The sequence below is a fragment of the Carassius gibelio genome, chromosome B18, assembly GCF_023724105.1.
Source record: "Carassius gibelio isolate Cgi1373 ecotype wild population from Czech Republic chromosome B18, carGib1.2-hapl.c, whole genome shotgun sequence".
Lineage (NCBI taxonomy): Eukaryota > Metazoa > Chordata > Actinopteri > Cypriniformes > Cyprinidae > Carassius > Carassius gibelio.
This window is the reverse complement of record NC_068413.1, coordinates 32,225,412-32,234,488: the sequence shown is the minus strand read 5'-3', so window position 1 is coordinate 32,234,488 and position 9,077 is coordinate 32,225,412. Positions and strand designations below refer to the sequence as shown.

General features: G+C 39.1%; 1 long non-coding RNA gene across 1 annotated transcript; it reads left to right on the top strand.

Moving 5' to 3' along the window:
- Positions 1-506: 506 nt before the first annotated feature.
- LOC127977786 (uncharacterized) lies at positions 507-4,214 on the top strand. Its single transcript, XR_008158358.1, has 3 exons — positions 507-1,236; positions 1,309-1,375; positions 1,448-4,214. It is a non-coding gene; the product is annotated as an uncharacterized LOC127977786 (long non-coding RNA).
- The last annotated feature ends 4,863 nt before the right edge of the window (positions 4,215-9,077 follow it).

The following is a 9,077-nucleotide window of genomic DNA, read 5'->3' as shown; positions in this document are numbered from 1 at the left end:
ATCAACAAGACATTTTCGCCTACAGGACTGCCACATACTGAATGTTTTTCCCTTTTCACACCATTCTTTGTAAATGCTAGAAATGCTTGTGCGTGAAAATCCCAGTAACTGAGCAGATTGTGAAATACTCAGACCGGCCCATCTGGCATCCACAACCATGCCACACTCAAAATTGCTTAAATCACCTTTCTTTCACATTCTGACATTCAGTTTGGAGTTCAGGAGATTGTCTTGACCAGGACCACACCCCTAAATGCATTGAAGCAACTGCCATGTGATTGGTTGATTAGCTAATTACATTAATTAGAAATTGAACAGATTAACCTAATAATCCCTTAGGTGAGTGTTTATACGTGGCACCACTGCTCGGTAAGCATGCTCAATGGCTCGCAATCCTCCCTCCCTCCCGATTATAAGCATGAGCATATTACTGTGCACCTTCTGGTTGTCTTCTTCTCTGTTTCAGATCACTAAGGCATTCAAAATCTTAGCTGGCATGGACCTCACTGCTGAGAGACACTCATCTTTATAACCAGGCTACAGGATAAGACATCCCACTTCCACATCCACATGATTATCACTGTTTGCTTTAAAGACATTACTAAGAGTCTTAAATGTCATGTATTTCTAAACTCATGGTTCTGGGCGGTTAATGTTAAGGCTCTTGTATGTTCAATTATTCAGGGAGCAAGAACCCCCATAAGGAACCATACTGCCAAAGATAAAATGAGTTCAATAAACTCAAGTAAACTTGCTAAAGTGGTTCCTGTCATGCTGTCTGGTCTCTGATTCCCTGGGTGTCCACTAGTGGTCTCACTTCCCCAAAGGCACCTCACTGCAGGCACTACAATTCCCACAAGCTTTGTCCCTTCATCGCGGTAATTGCACACCTGTTAATTGCACTCAGGTGTCTTCACTGTCATAGTCATTATCCTGCCTATATAATCCGGTCTTTTTCCATTTGTCTGTGTAGCAGGGTAAGGTATTAGCCTAGATATGATTGGTTGACGTCACTCCAGCCTGGGAACCTATCAGTGTTCCTACTCCTTCATCATTGGTTAAAATGGTTTGAATCCAATGAACCTATCAGTGTTGGGATTGATCCTATTAAAAAGGGAATAGTTTGATTTACTCAAGATACATCATCCTGGGTACTAGATCATTGTGGAAAGTCATGGACAAAGGATAGGGTTTTGTTGCATCTCCCTGTTGGTGTCGCAAGTAGGCCTTTTTCAGGTTAGTTTCCCAATTCTGAGAAGAGGATTTGCTTTTTATAAAGGGGTTTTATTGTTGTCTTTTGTTCATCAGCATGCTAGCAGCCATGGTCTCGTGTGGTAAGCAACCATGCGTTTTGCTACATTGGAATTCTCTCTCGGTATGTATGATTGGGAGGTTGTCATGTGTTTTATGAGTGTAATGTAGGTCATCTTTGTGTTATGTTCAGCAGGTGTAACTACACTTCCAGGGGTTTCCAGTACCTTGGTTCAAGACAAATGTACATCAGTATGACTGCACTGCTGCTTTGGTTTTAGTGTTTGTGTAACCATTTAACTGTTGTGATATAAATGTCTTAGTTTATACCAGTTAATTATGTGATTTAGGAGTAGGAACTTTTAAAGTGGGGGTTTTATACTTTCAGTGTGTCCACTTGGGTTAGTGTGGTGTTTGGCCAATTGTATTCCTCTCACAATTGAGTGGTTTGCGGTATGATGTGAGGTGATAATCCAAAAGGCCCCTGCTGGACATTTTTCTCCTCCTGGTCATTTTTTTGTAACTGGTAGACTTGTGTATTAGGCATGTTTTATATTGTATCCAAAAACGATGTTTAAACCATTACAGTTGTGTGTGTATATAAATAAATTGCAAATATATTGTACTATCTGTCTCTATGCTCACCCTGGCTGTTGGCCACGAACCTGTGTGCCCTTTCGTAGGGCTGTTATGTCCCGGTATATTCCGGGTGGCGTAGTCGATGTATATCCACTTTTGGTGGGTCCGCTCCCCTACCTGACCACTCAATGCCACATCTGCATGGAGTCCTTACTTTACGTCACCTAGTTTCCTCGCGTTTCCTAGTCCTTGAGTTCCTGTTCTTGTTCTTGTTCCTGTTTATTTTTTTATTTTTTTATTTTTTCATTTGGATTGATGTTGGTTACGACCCTGGCTTGTTTTTTACTTTGATTTGGACCACACTGCACTTGGATCTCCCGTCTCCTGTGTTCCCATACGTGACAGTTCCTGTCTGAAATCATGTTCATAGTTTCTACCTATAGTGTACATACACTTTACATAATCCATCTGTATAGTGTGATCATAGTACACCTATCTGTATATCATGCTGATAGTATTTAAAATCTGCAAATTTTGTCCATAATACTGCCTTATTTCTATATGTATTGTACATTTGTAACATATTGTAGACCTTGATATAATTTACATCCCAGCACAGTTCCTTAAAGTCTGTGTTTGTTATAATGCAGCACGTGTGTAGTCAGGCTTCGGAGAGACGTCTATCTTAAGTAATGTAGCATCTCTGGTCATTCTCTCTCTGAACTTCTGAGGACGACTGAGCCTGGTTTCTCCATTCTGTCACCGATGGAGTTTTGGTTCCTTGCTGCTGTCACCTCTGGCTTGCTTAGTTGGGATCACTTAATTTATAGTGATATCGTTGACTTGATTGCAAATGATTGCACATATACTATTTAAACTGAACTGAGATGATGACATCACTGAATTCAATGATGACCTGCCTTTAACTATCATTTTGCATTACTGACACACTGTTTTCCCAATTAATGTTGTTCAGTTGCTTTGACGCAATGCATTTTGTTTAAAGCGCTACATAAAGGTGACTTGACTTGGTTGAAACCATTGTGCACACATGAAGAAAACACTGGTCTCTTGTGGAGAGGTTCATTTAACAGTTGTGATGAAGCACCATCAACTTCAGTTCTGTCAAGACCACTATTGTCAAAGACGATTGACAAAGTAAGAACTCCCTACACATTGATGAATCCTAGCATGGATAAGAGCAGAGCAGGAAGAGCAACAATAACCCTCTAGAGTAAACAGAACAGAACCAACATAAATGCTTTGCAGATTTCATTAATTTTCAATAATTAAATGTACACATTTTTAAATTATTCTGATTCAAGAAGAATCCGAAGGCTAACTCCTGACCGGGCGAGAGGAGCAGCTGGGGATGGAGAAGGTTAATTAGCTATTGAGCAACAAATAAAGCTGCTGATAGTACTGAAAGACCTTATATATGAAAGTTGAGATAGGCGTTGTGCTCCTATAGGAGTCAGCTGATGCAAGCTTGACTGACGTGACCTACCAGGACTAATAATATTGTTTGATCTCACACTTCCATCCCAGTTTATTAATGCATCCCTCCTATCCCCTGACCACTCCAATCAGAAGCCGTTTATGTATGTGTATGTGTATATGTATGTATGTATGTATGTATGCATTTAATCAATATTTCATCAGTGTTGGTCTATGACATGGGTGTCCTCAACTTTTTCCCTGGAGGGCAATTGTCCTGCAGAGTTTAACTTCAGATTAGCAGTCTGAAGACCTAGATCATAGTTGGGTCAGCTGAGTTTAATTAGGGTTGAAAAGAGCAGTGAGTATTTCAGGGCTTTTAGTGCATTATATTCTTTCTGAAATAAAATGTAACTTTTGTTTATAAAATATTGATTTGATTATTCACATTTTGGTCTCACACATCTTACACAAATAAAATGTTAATAATTTCCACATAAAAATTTTTTGTGGGCAAGTTGAGTGAGAATTGGGTGGATGGTATGAGACAGAAGGAGGGAGATCAGTGTTAGAAAGGTCAGTGGGTTGCCTACTAGACAGATTCCCAGTGAACTGTCCTCTGTAGCTAATTGAGGTTAAATGTCCTGCTGTGACTCAGACACTTCACTCGACATATGCTTCAGATTTGCAAGTGTCAGTCAAAATAATGAGCTCTAGATGGTTTCAAGTAAAGCAGAGTACACAGACTGGTTAAAAAAAAGGAACAGTTGTATTAAAATTTTCATATTAATACCCAACTCATATTGATAGATCATACTTATTGGGGCTACACAGTTCTTTAGATTTGTATAACATTTCTGTTAACTTTTCTATGATAAAATATTGGTACTGTTTTGGATCCCCATAGAGAACCACTATGCTGGACTAGAAACAACTCACCAGAATGATAATGGCAAACCTTTTTTATTGTCTTTTATTTATATATAAAAAAAAAAAAATATATATATATATATATATATATATATATATATATATATATATATATATATATATATATACAATTTTAGCGTTGTGATGGATTATATAACTCGTATTATGTACTTTTAGACATCAAAACCTGTTAGAGCTTATTTTTCTTGATAAGGTTTTAATAATGAAAAACCATAATGGATTATTTGGTGAATATTGCAGCTAATGATGCAATCACATAGATGTGTCAAAGGTACTATACTGCAGCTTTAATATCTGATTTAATATCAAACTCTAAAATGACAAATTAAGTAGCCCTCTCCTCATCCCCTCTGAGACATTTGAAGTGTCAGTCATTTGATGTTTAACATTGCAATTCTTTTACGATGTCTCTCTGAGAGATAATAAAAAAGCAATTTGCAATATGAATAATATTGCTTCTCATATAACAAGTTCATGGTCTTCAATTTTACTACACAAGTTGTTAACAGTTCGTGATGTCTAAAGAAATGTGTGGATTTCAATGGGTCCTGAAATTGTGATGAACTTCATCTTTGCCAAATGCTATTTATATTATAAAATCTGTTTCTGTAGCCTAGTGAAGTTTTGGCTGTCATCTGCCGGAATATATACAAACTGAGCTTAGTGGGGGTTATGGACAGACACTGGAGATCTATGGCATTCTCTCAGGCTATGAACACAAGCAGTTATTAAAGTTCAGCAGACAGGTACTCAGTCAGTCTCTGTGCTTGCCAGAGGGTGCCATGGTCCCCACCTGACAACGAGACAGAATAAGAGCTGTGTATAAGGCTATATCTGCTGCACAAGTTATACTGCAAAAAAAAAAAAAAAAAAAAAAACCCTGATATAGACCACAGTAGATACAATGCATTCCATTGTCCTAATACACAACTGCAACTATTCAGTTATTTTCCAGAAATATAAGAAATATCTACTAGTTTCCCAGCGTTGTTGTTGTTGTTTGTTTCAAAGTGTTCTGAAAATTAAAACTAAATAAATAGGAAGACAGAATGATTTGGCATAACATCAGCCTCTGCAAGTCACCTTAATCACACTTGACACACAGTTTATCATTCACACACACACACTCACACATGCACACACACGTTAGGTTTCCATGTTTTATAGGGACATTCCATAGATATAATGATTTATACCTTTACCCCAACTCTTAACAGATCACTTGGTTGTGTACTGAGAGTTGACAGCTATTAATACACTATCACAATTTTTATTTATTTATTTATTTTATCAATTAACTGTATTATTGATTAAGGTTTTCATCTGAACTGAAAGCATAAATCGATCATACATGTCAGAAATTGATTCAACACTATATCCTATAAGATCTAGAACAATTTAACATTCCCTAAGACTCAGACCCAGGCCAACGCTGGATCGGCTAAGAGTGAGATCCAAACCAAGACCCTTTAAGTTCCATATTCTGATCAAGACTGAACATCATGCTGTTAATTCACTGCTTCATTTTCCAAAATCTGAATTTGAAATTGTTCAACAATCAGTAACTCTTGAATAAAAAATAAATAAAAAATAAAAGTAAAGTGTGTTCAAATAGACTAATCTGAAATTCTAAAACACACAAACAAACAAAATAATGATGCTTTATTTTTTCATCCACACAAAAAAATTTGAAATCAAAATTAATAGAGACTTAGCTTTATTTTTATTGGTATGCTGCTAAAGCTCATGTTGATTTTCTTGCTAATGTCTTCCAGCCTTTGGACCTCACCTCAAGACCAAAAACTGTTGGTCCAAGATGCAAGCTTACCATTTTAACTGAAACATAAAAATTGCTTAATTTATTGCGGCAGGTTGAGTTTCTCATTAGCTATTCAGATTCTTGTAATTCTTGCAAATTCCGCATAACAGTAAAAGCAGTAGTGGCTCTGGTAATTATAAGCTTTAGCATGCTGGAAACAGACTGCATTCTGTGAGATTAAGACACGGAACTAATTTATATTATTAGTTTAGTAGATCTGAGCAATGTGTTTGATTTCAACACAAAAAAAAAAAAGAAAAAAAAAAATGTTTAATCTTTGTGTAAGCAGCTCTATCTGAAATAATTTGGTACAATTTAATAATTGTATGCATACTTTCATATGGTGGATTGGCAAACTTTTCAATAGCAGTGTCAATCTCAAACATTTCACTCCAAAAAAATCGACATACAAAAAATAAGAAAATAACCTAAAACCTAAAAAAAAAAAAAAAAAAAAAACTATTAAGCAAAATTATCTTCCAATGGGGTGAGAAAATTTTACTTGATAAGACATCTTGAAACAAAACTTGTGATAAAAAAAGGACTTAAAATCTTAGAACAATAAAAAAATGAAGTAAATTTAGATATTTTAACTTGACTCAAGCAGTACATATATATCTTGAAACCAATGATAGTAAAATCTAGTATTTTTTTCTTGTTTTATTTGTGTTTAGTTTTAAATTCTCTTGGTAAAAAATATCTTGAGTTAAGAATACATACAGTTGCAATCAAAATTACTCAACCCCTCAGAGACTGCAGTACTTTACAAATACAAGCTTTTCTGAAGATTAAATTAACATTATTCTATTAACCCATTAACCTATTCAACATTGCTGTTTTTAAATCACTTATTTGCATGGTGGGGAATAAAACAGTCTCAAAACACAATTAAGCCTTTAGAAACTCTATTAAAAATAGAATTAGCTTGAGTTGTTACACATACAGTTAGCCCATGTATGTGTTGAAGTTGAGTAGCAAAAATGTCAACAGAGATCTCACAAAAGCTAAAGAGAATAAATATTGTGTTACTTTTGAAAGGATAAGGCTACAGTATATGAAGATTTCCAAGACATTGAAAGTTCCTAGAGACACAGCTCTCAGCCTTATTCCTTGGCTTAAAGTGTGTTTTACTAGAACACCTTTGTGTAACGACAGATAAAAGAGGAGGAAGCAATTGCAGGCAATCAGATGTAGTTTATTGATAAAGAGTGTCCAGAGTGTTGGCAATGGCAAGGAAGGTCTACGGTGGCGTGAGAAGAGCGGGATGGTGAAGTCAGCGGTGCAGGTGAAGGTGGTCAATGGTTGGAACCAGGAACAGACCGGAACACTGACACGCGGACGACAACACGAATCCAAACCAGCACACAAACACGGAAGACGATAATCCAGCTAGTGCATGGAGACATAAGAGAGGATCTGACCACAGAGAGAGAGCGAGGTGAGTATAAGTAGCAGAGGTATGATGACGATCAGCTGGAGCGAGACAATCAACACCCAGGTGATGACAATCAACTAAACGAGCACATGGAGACAACGTAAGTACAAAAACAATAACAAAACATGACACGGAGGAAACACTGGATTTCCTACCGTGACAGTACCCTCTCCCCTAGGACGTCACCTGACGTTCCCAGCCTGCTTTACCTGTAGATTGTAATCATCTATAAGGTGGTGATCCAATATGTCCCGAGCAGGAACCCAGCTCCTCTCCTCCGGACCGTAACCTTCCCAATCCACCAAGTACTGAAAACCGCGTCCCCTCCGTCTAGAGTCCAGAATACGATTAACCAAATAGGTGGTTTCCCCATTAACGAGACGAGGCGGGGGGGGAACCGGAGCAGGCGGATTAAGACGGGAAGAAATCACCGATTTAATTTTGGAGACGTGGAACACGGGATGAATCCTCCTGTACGCCGGAGGAAGGCTAAGACGCACGGTAACCGGATTAATAATCTTGGTAATAGAAAACGGGCCAATAAATTTGGGAGCAAGTTTGTTAGAAACGGACCGCATAGGAATATTCTGGGTAGAAAGCCACACTCTTTGACCGACGACGTAACGGGGAGGCTTCGACCGGTGGCGATCGGCCTTAGCCTTGGTGCGCGACCTAGCCTGGAGCAGAGCTCTGCGAGCTCTGGTCCAGGTGCGGTGACACCTCTGGACTAATGCGTGTGCGGAGGGGACCGAAACCTCGGATTCCGTACTGACAAAATTAGGTGGTTGGTACCCTAAACTACACTTAAATGGAGACATGCCCGTAGATGACACTGGCAAAGAATTGTGTGCGTACTCCACAACTGAGAGTTGCTGACACCAGGACGAAGGATTATTGGAAACCAAACATCGCAAAACCCTCTCGACATCCTGATTGGCTCGTTCGGTTTGACCATTGCTCTGGGGATGGAACCCGGAAGAAAGACTAACAGTCGCTCCTAACAATTTACAAAACTCTCGCCAAAATTTGGACACAAATTGGGGACCCCTGTCAGAAACCACGTCTGTCGGGAGGCCATGTATGCGGAAGACGTGGTCAATGACAGCTACCGCTGTTTCCTTGGCTGAAGGTAATTTGGGCAAGGGAATAAAATGAGTCGCCTTCGAGAACCGGTCCACTACGGTTAAAATCACCGTATTGCCTTTAGAGGGCGGGAGGGCGGTGATAAAATCTAGCGAAATGTGGGACCAGGGTCTTGAAGGGACAGACAGCGGTAAGAGTAACCCATCTGGAGGTCGATTGGAAGTCTTACCAATAGCGCAAACTGAACAAGCCAAGACGAAATCGTGGACGTCACGAGCCATACCAGGCCACCAAAATCGTTGCTTGACCAGAAATCTAGTTCTACTAACCCCTGGGTGACAAGCAACACTGGAACAATGACCCCACTGGAGAACGTCTGACCGTAACCTCTCCGGCACAAACAATCGGTTCGGTGGGCAACGAGCCGGGGGCGTTACCCCTTCTAAGGCGGTCAACACCTTCGATTCGACCTCCCACCTGAGCGCGGAGATAATGATGGTCCCCGGTAAAATGGGCTCGGGA